This window comes from Herpailurus yagouaroundi, unplaced genomic scaffold (genome assembly GCF_014898765.1).
Source record: "Herpailurus yagouaroundi ecotype Mexico unplaced genomic scaffold, PumYag 100, whole genome shotgun sequence".
Classification (NCBI taxonomy): Eukaryota; Metazoa; Chordata; class Mammalia; order Carnivora; family Felidae; genus Herpailurus; species Herpailurus yagouaroundi.
This window is the reverse complement of record NW_024412391.1, coordinates 76,911,432-76,920,959: the sequence shown is the minus strand read 5'-3', so window position 1 is coordinate 76,920,959 and position 9,528 is coordinate 76,911,432. Positions and strand designations below refer to the sequence as shown.

General features: G+C 35.7%; 1 protein-coding gene across 5 annotated transcripts in view; it reads right to left on the bottom strand.

Annotated features, from left to right (window-relative positions):
- Window positions 1–9,528, bottom strand: part of LOC121028804 (syncytin-1-like) — a 130,984-nt gene that overhangs the window by 7,168 nt on the left and 114,288 nt on the right. For 3 of the 5 annotated variants that reach the window (XM_040472819.1, XM_040472818.1, XM_040472816.1), the window contains one exon: window positions 1,617–1,829. The gene's annotated coding sequence lies outside the window, so the exon portion shown is untranslated. The other 2 variants (XM_040472820.1, XM_040472821.1) reach the window with 2 other exon arrangements.

Sequence of the window (9,528 nt, the reverse complement as noted above, 5' to 3'; positions counted from 1 at the left end):
GTGCCCTCGGTAGGCCAGCCCACCCCGAAAGTGGGCCACTCAGATAGGCAGAAAGTGATGTCTCGGCCGGCGGATGTCCAGGCTTAGGTTATGGCCTCTAGTCTGGACATACGTGAAATTAGCCAGAAGAAGGGAGAGAGGTGTAGTCTGGTTCTGTCCCATAGTCTGTATAGGAAGAAATAGATGGGTTAAGTTAGTTTATGTTCCGGGAGTGAGCCGGATATACCCGCAGAGGAGAGGAGACACGTTAAATCGCAAGCGCGGTGGCAAACAGAAGGTGCCCTGGTGAAGAGACCAGATACGGAACGGGTGTCTGTAACCCGAACAAAAAGTTCCAATGGGCCAAAATGGTGCCCCAGACGGGTTCCAGAGGACATCTCCTACTGGTCTCGACTGACTGCCCTATAGCGCGTCCGCCAGGGCTGTGTCAGTCACTGATAAAGATCCCGCTCGGGAGAGCCAGAAATGAACAGACAAACAGAAACGGACAGAGCCGGCTCACTTACCGATCAGTCTCAGGAATGACCCGTTGACTTGGGGGTCTGGTGGGTTTGGGGGTATCCCAGACGAGCCCCCAAATGTAACGCCCAAAGTTCGAGAGACCCCAAAAACGAACCACCAGAGTCCAGAGCCAAAGCCAAGCGGCAATATCCAGTTGGTTGACTTTTCATTTTGATGAAATGACCCAGAATTTATTTGCATGTGATTTGAGGCAAGGACTCGATTTTGTGGAAAAGTAATTATCTCATCATTATTTACAGAAACTCATTTTCTCCACTATCCTCAAAGCCATTTTTGTCATATGAACATGGTCTGTTTCTTGACACCATCCTATCCCCCTAACTAGTTTTTTTTTTTTTTTAAATGCAAGGTCTTCTTTAATAACAATTTTAAATTCAGCAATAATGGTAAATTCTTTCAGTAGCTTAATAATTAACCTGTAGTGTCTCTTGTGTTTCCTAGATGAAAACTCATGTTACTTGAGTATAGCTAGTGTTTGGTGTCTTTTCTTTTTCTTTTTTAATTTATGCTTTGTTTGATATCCAAGTCTCTGAATAATATGTGTGTTTTTACTAAGCTGTCTGGTTTTTGTGTTCCCCATTGGCTCTAAAAATCAGTATCTTTTTTCTCTTCTGGTTCATGAGTTTTTCTTTCTTTTCTTTCTTTTTTTCTTTACGTTTATTTATTTTTGTGAGAGAGCGAGATCAGCAGCACGAGCAAGGGAGGAGCAGAGACTGAGGGAGGGAAAGTCTCAAGCAGGATCCCCACTGTCAGCACAGAGCCCGTTGCAGGGCTCTAACTCAGGAACTGTGAGATCATACCTGAGCCAAAATCAAAAGTCAGTTGCATAACCAACTGAGCCACACAGGTGCCCCATCGTTCATGAGTCTCATGGGACGTTCTTATTCCTTGGAATTTTTTTTTTTTTCTGTGAAGACTCTTTGAAACCTGGCTTGAAGACAGGCTTCCCCAAATCGGATCTTAATTTGCTTTTTCTTAGGTTCCTAGGACACCGTAAAGTGGAGATACTTTAAACTGAAATCTCAGCTTGAGTTTTCGTTTATTTAGTATTTTTTAGACCAGTTAGGATAAACATATTCCATTGGAGAACTGACCTGTGGTTATGAATTATCACAGAAGTTTTATTTTGTCTCAGATCTGCTTTCAGCACTTAGATTCTTAAAGAAGCAGGCTTATTTCTTGTTCCTTTTCATGTAAGCTATGGGTTTTTAGTGTCCCAGCTATAGGAGTGAGTTTGTCTGCTATTAGATACTCTTCTGTGGAAAGGGCGGCTCTTGGGCTTCTTCTCTTTGTCCTTCTCCCTATATCTTGGGAACAAAAAGTAAAATTTAAGATCACTCTTAGCAAATGCCCTTAAGGGTGAGTTGTTTTTAATATCTTAGCAGCTCAACATTGACTTTTAAAAGGCTTTTAAAATATTTTATCAAACGTTTTTATTTTTTATTTATTTTTTATTTTTTTAATGTTTATTTATTATTGAGAGACAGAGAGACACAGAGCGTGAGCAGGGGAGGGGCAGAGAGAGAGGGAGACACAGAATCCGAAGCAGGCTCCAGGCTCTGAGCTGTCAGTACAGAGCCCAACGCGAGGCTTGAACTCACAAACTGTGAGATCATGACCTGAGCCTAAGTCGGTTGCTCAACCAACTGAGCCACCCAGGTGCCCCTTTTTTAATTTTTTTTCAATCAGGAAGTCATTTAATGTAGTCACTCTCCCAAGCTGCAGAAAATGGATCTGCTTAATCTTTACATGACTAAATTCTGTATTTCAGAAGTTAGGAAAATTATTAATTTTCAAATATTACTTTTAAGATTAAGATTAGGAGTTGGAAATTCTTATAAAAATTAACAGAATTAAATATATATTTGCTTGTCAGCCTATTAGCTAGGAAGATAATCATACCTGATTAAAAAATAAATATATTTTCACTTTATATAAACTTGCTATTTTTGATACATAATGACACAAATGTAGAAGACAAAAAATGCCAGAAGTTGTTTAAAAATGCAGATGAAAGAATTAGTATTTTTGGCACAAGGACACATTTTCTATCATGATCTGATTCAATGAGTATGAACCTAGTTGTGCTCTACTCTTTCCTTCTCTAGAAAAACCATTCAGATTCTAAAGTGGTATGAAAGAGGAAAAAATTGTAAAATATCTCTTAGAACATCTTTATCCTTTCCATCTACATTTACATTTCCCATCAGTCCTTTATATTTCCTAATGACTATAATAATGAATATTTAATCTCAGTATGTACTCTGAACTGTAATCTCATAAAACTTAATAGCATGTCAGGTTTTAAATGCAATCTTTGGGTCTTGATGATGCATACCTTCTTTCCTTAAGCTTCTGCCTGGCACTTTTGCCCAGTTTACCACTATTGAGGCAAAGAACCTATCTGTGGATTGTCTATATTATGTACATAATACTTTGACCCTAAAAACAAAGGGATTTGCTGAGGATTTCTAGCTGATATTTCCTTCTAATTCTACTTGAAATGTGTGGATTTCATAGAACACAGCACAAGTGAATCTCGACAGAAAATGCATAAAGATTTTACTTGATCAAACCACTCATTATGGTCCAGAATGGCCCACATATTCCTGCCATGGGGACAAATTATCTTTAATATTGATTTCATTTAAAAACTTATACTAAAGATCCACTTAAATATTAGTATTTCTTTATAGTTTCACCCTTTCATTTTTTGATCTCTAATATAAATTTGGGGGAGGCAAAGTTGTTGATGAAAAATATTGCTTAAGTTTTAATATGATCTTTGAATTTGAGTTCCCTGCAAGGGAAAAAAAGATAAAAAAAAAATAGACCGAAGACCAAAATTCAGGTTAGAGTTTAGTAATAAAATGTTCATCTTACATATTTTTCAAAGAAAAGGAAATATAAATTGAGAAAATTAAAACAGCACATATATAAGCTGCTTGACAGATTTCAGTATCTCAAGGAAGGTGACAGCAGCAATGTCACATTTCAAATAAACAGTTTTGTAAAATTGTAAAGCTTTTAAAGGAATTATTTAAAATAATGAAGCAAACCCAGTGCCCGATGTATCAAACACATTCTTGGTGGTGATAAGTAAAATTTCTGTGAATATGTACAATGGGTCAAAGTACCAAAATAAAAAATGATAATAATTCTGCCAAAAAATTCTTCATATGAAAGCATATTTTAATATATGACAGTTAACAACATCATACTTCACAGAGAATTTTGTTGTTGTTGTTAACTGGATTTTATTGGAATTCATGAAGGCACGGATTACTAAAAACTAAATTGAATGCATGTGCTTTTCTGGAAGCAAACTCATCTGTGAAGCTGATTGGAAATGCAGTTGAGTGTCATATCTAAACGTGCTATAGGGGCGTATGGTAGAAATTATAATCCTGCTGGGGATGCAGCCTATTATGTTATTACAGTTACAAATATAGTAAACAATAAATTTATTATTATTACCAGATTTGAACTGAAGTAAATCTCTATTGTTGCATGATAAAACCATGCAGCATAAATCAACCATGCTAGCTCTTATAATACTTTTTTCTAATGAAATATCTTGAATTGCATTCACATCAAACTGGAAACTACACTTAAACTGTTATTGACTATGGCTCCTCTGAGGACAATAGTAAAGTGTTACCATTGTTTCCCATTTCAAAAAAGAAAATAAATTGAAGGTCACGAATAAAATTTCTTTTCAGTTTTTGGCAAAATGGGTATAGAATTTAAAATATCACAGAAGCAGGGTAATAGTTTCATTTTTACGCTGAAGTGGAAAGTGTTCTCAATATTCCACATTCTACCAAATGTAATCTCCTTGTGGGCGCCTGGATGGGTCAGTCGGTTAAGCGTCTGACTTCAGCTCAAGTCATGATCTCACAGTTCATGGATTTGAGCCCCATGTAGGGCCCTGTGCTGACAGCTCAGAGCCTGGAGCCTGCTTCAGATTCTGTGTCTGACTCTTTCTCTGCCCCTCCCTCTCTCTCTCTCTCTCTCAAAACTAAATAAACATTAAAAAAAAAAAACAAAACAGTACAGTGGTCTGTCTAGAGTTAAAATTTAGTTTCCTAGGTAAAAACTAAACAACCATATAACTCTCTCTGGCTATCTTCAATAGGTGAATGTCTACTCACCTGCACTGCTTATGGGTCTATTCTCTTTATGATCTTTAGGTAAGAGGGTTTTGGCAATCAAAGACCAGGTTTTTAAATTTCTCTTGTCACCTGTCGCTGTGTACAAAAACACCCCAGAATTTAGTGTCTTAAGACAACAATAATTTTATTTATTTGCTCACAATCCTGTAACTTGGCCAGGGCTATAGGGGAACAGATTATCTCCCCTTTACTTGGCATCAGTTAGGCTAATTTGACTGGTGCCAGGCTCAACTCCTAGATACCCTCAGTTAGAAGGTGAGGGCAAAGTCAAACTGTCTCTTGGTTAGAAGCTCAGCTAAAGCTATTAACTGAGGCTTGTATTCTCCTCCATGAGCTCTCTCCATGTGGTTAGGCTGGGCTTTTCACAGCATCATTGTCTTACAGTAGTTGAATTCTGTGCATGATGGTGCACTGTCCCCAAAGTGCAAAAGCAGATGTTGCCAAGCTTAAGCCCAGAACTCTCACAACTAGCAGTGTCCTATCACTTCTGCCATTTTGTGTTGCTTAGGAAACATGTTCAAATTTAAGAGGATTAGACTACAAAACATGTAAATACAGGGAAGTATCATAACATTATCATGTACCTCAGTACTACCCATGCAGATGGCACTAACTGCATAGTTCGTATATGAATGAATTATAGATCATCTGAATCATCTGATTTCAATGTTTTATTACCTTGATTATGTTTTTCCTGGAGGTTAGCTGGAACTTCTTGTTTAATTTAAACATCTTTTCCCCAGTTCAAATTACTATAGCTTATAGCTAATAAATTGTCAACATCATCTTCACAAAGCATGTTTTTAGTTAAACACAAGCCATTTCCTTTCTGTCCGAAAAACAAACCCATTTTTGTTCCCATATAGGAAATAAGAAAGATAACCAAATACTTGGCAAGTTAATGACTTGCCCTTAGAAAGTAGAAGAGTTTCTTTGAATCAAACACAAGATAGTTTGAGTACTTTTAGGGAGCTGTATAAGGAAGAGCCATTTCACAGGAATAATTTCATCCCTGGTGTCAGGAATGGGCCCTTAGTTGTAATTTAGGATTCCTAAATTTAAGTCCTAATTCTGCTGCAATCAAGCAATGTATCTTAATCAGCCCTGATCTCCAGGGGTCTGTTATCTCAACTGTAAAATGAGGGAATTGTACTAAAAATTTCTGGAAAAGAAAATGTTTCAGCTACAACACTCTAAGGTTCTATTCATAAAACACAAAGCATTTGCAAATAAAGAGAGTTTTGATTTCTTTTTATTTACATAGTGTTTTATGTTCACACTATGAAGAGGAATGACATCCCAGATCTACAAACATGTACATTTTTGAAAAATATTTTACCTTATGTTTGGAATAGCTCTGGTTAAGTTTGAGATTTATTTTTCCAGGAAAAAAAAGATATCTATATTTTATTAATATATTTCCCTATAGATTGATTCTCTGTGGCTGTTTTTCTTAAAACCATTTCTATTTATATACAAAAGATTCAAATAAGTGAATGGAGTTTTTGAATTAGAAAACAAATTTATAGGACTGTAAACAATTATTATGGTTTTACAATGTCTGAACATCATCTGATTCCCTCTGATTCTATGTTTATGTCACCATAGACCTGGTAAGAGATCCCCAAGCTCTATGCCTTACTAATAATGGGTATTAGATAAAACATTAATTAAGTTAGTAGGTGAGTAAAGTTCTTAACCAGTAGTAGTCCAGTGATATTCTGAAGGCTTGCATCTGCTTGTGAAAACTGATTGTGTCTATTTCTTCCAAATATTCATTCAATAAGGTCATGTTGGTAGGTGACATTAGCCATTATGGAAATATTTACACCATGGAAATCAGCAAATACTACATATCAGTGTTCTTTTTTTCTTTCTTTCTGCCAGTTGTTAAACAGTTTTATTCACAATACCAAGCGAAGTCAGGGAGTCAGATTAAAGGGGTAGAATGAAGATGGACAGTCAGAATCAGCCTTAAACTTAGACCTGAATGAAATGTCAGCCATATAGTCTTGCAAAAAACATTTCTGATAGAGTATTAAGGTGTGGAAAAACCATAAACCGGAAACGACATCAATAGGTTTAAAGATCAGCAAAGAGGACAGTAGGGATAGAATATATTTATCGAGAGGATAGTTCTATTAGAAGAGATTGGAAATGTAGGCAGGAGTCAAATCACATTAGGATTTATAAGTCATGATAAGGATTTTGAACATTAAGACTAAATCCAAAAGGAAGTTCCTAAGGAGTTTTAAGCTGAGACATGACAAGATTATATTTATTTACAGAGAACAAGCTAGATTCTCTGTGCCAAATCAATTGGGGTTTGCAGGTGTGCAAGAAATGTAACCAGTTATGAAAATATTATAATGACTCAAGTGGGAATAAGGGTATCTTGGACCAAATTGATGGTATAAAGATGCGGAGATATCTAGAAATATTTGGTTATTGTTTGTAGGTTGTTTCTATAGGACTTAATGATGAATTTGAGGTATGGAATAAAGGAAAACTCTCATGCCTGAAGCATGACATCATTTACTATTAATGGCAAAGACTATGAGAGGAGAAAAAGACATAGATAGATGGTTCTATTTTAAATGCTCTATATTTGAGTTATCTATTACATATATAATGAGAGATGTCAAGTAGATAGTTGAATATATAGTACTCTGGCTCCAGAAAGAGTTCAGGGATATTGATATAATTTTGAAAATTTTCAGTGCATACTCTATATTTTAAAACTAAAAACAAAACAAAAAAAACAACACAAAAAAAACAGTGGAATTACCTAGTGTTAAAGAAGGAGAAAGGAGTATCCAAAACGGATTCTTAGAACACTCCAACATTTAGAAGCGAAAAAATAGTGGACAAGCCCAAAAAACAAAGTGAGATGGAGTAGCCAGAGAGATCAAAGATAAACAAGGAGAGTTGTCACTGAAAATAAAAGAATAAAGTTTAAATAAGAAAGATATGTTCAATAGCAATCCTGCTGAGAGTTGATGAATATAAGACCTGAGCTAGACTGGGGGTTCCACAGACAAAAGGAGTGTCTAGGTAGTAAAAGGAGTTAAGGAAGTGGAGAGAGTTTGAGTTCTCAACTCATTCTATATACTTTTCCATGAAGGGGAACAGAAAAATGGGAAATGGGGGCTCAATGGAGGAATTGTCTTTAAGATCAGAACTGCTGAATCATATTTGAATATTAATGGGAATGAGAAAAGAAGGTGAAGTGGTTGATGAAAGAGGATAGGTAAGTTGAAGAGCCAAGTCCTAGGAAAGGAAAGGAAGACAAGATTCAGAGACCAAGCACTGGTTTTAGTTTTTGATTGGCATAGAAACATTCTTCTGTGGTTATAGGACAAAGACAGAAAAAAATAAATACACACACACACACACACATAGAACAAACAGTAAGAGGATGAATTAGTGTTAGTTACATCTATTTTCTCAATATAAAACTGGATCATGAGTGGGAAATGAGGTAGGAGAGACTGAGGAGAAAGCAGAAAGTATTAAATATTGGTGAGGGTAGAAAAGCAATAGAGAGCTGTAATGAGATTGCTTGGAGCATGTTAGGGTCCTTTTGAGATTGGTGGCCATGAATTGAGAGTTTCTAGGTTGTATGACTTTCTCTAATAAATTTCAGCAACTCTTAAGGTGGATAATGCTCCTCCATGGAGAATCGGCCTACCCGGGGCTAGACTGTGATACAGGTGTGACCAATGTAAGTCTGAGCTCAAGTGTTTGGTATTGTGGGTGTTAGTGCATGGGTGGAGGGTTTTTCTAGGACTGTTTCAAGGATATATATTATCAAATTAACAGTTGGTGGGTCCCCTGGCTTCAACTAACTGAGAACATTAAGCAAGGAAAGTTAGGGAAATTAATCCATGAGGTCAAATGCCAGAAGAGTAGCTGAGAGTAGAGGGCCAATTAGAAGAATGAGACAGGGCAAGACTTGAAACAAAAACTATCTGAAATAAAGTTGCCAAGGCTGTAAGATGGGATAGATTGCCTGCAGACCATTTCACCAATGTCATCCAAAGGAATCTCCAACTGTGTGTGGGTATTCCTCTAATGTTCAGCTGGGAATTTGTGTCTAAAAAGGGCTGAATATCCATCCAACTGTATGAGACCTTCTTTTTTTTATTTTTTAGAAAAAAAATTTTTATATTTATTTATTTGTTTGTTTATTTATTTATATTTGTATTTTATTTTATTTTTTTAAGAGAGAGAGACAGAGACAGAGAGCAAGTGGGAAAGGAGCAGAGAGAGAGGGACACACAGAATCTGAAGCAGGCTCCAGGCTCTGAGCTGTCAGCACAGAGCCTGACGCAGGGCTCAAATTCATGAACTGTGAGATCGTGACCTGAGATGAGCGCTTAACCAACTGAGCCACCCAGGTGCTCCTGTGTGAGACCTTTTGAAAAATCATGTTTGTGAACTCCACAGAAGAAGTTCCTGTCATTTATAATTGGATATTTATTATGTTTGTGATACTTTGAATTGTATATAAAAAGGCTAAAATATTTTTTCAACACCACTATTTTTGTTATATCATAAATTCAAAACACTATTTTCCTTAAATTCTGTTATATTTCTCATTTAATAACAGAATATTCCTTCTAATAGTATATTATTTTACTATACTATTAGAAGTATAGTATATATACTATATATATACTACTATATATATATACTATACTATATATATATAGTAGTATATATATAGTAAAATATATATAGTATATATATAGTATATATAGTATATATATAGTATATATAGTATATATAGTATATATAGTATATATATAGTATATATATAGTATATATA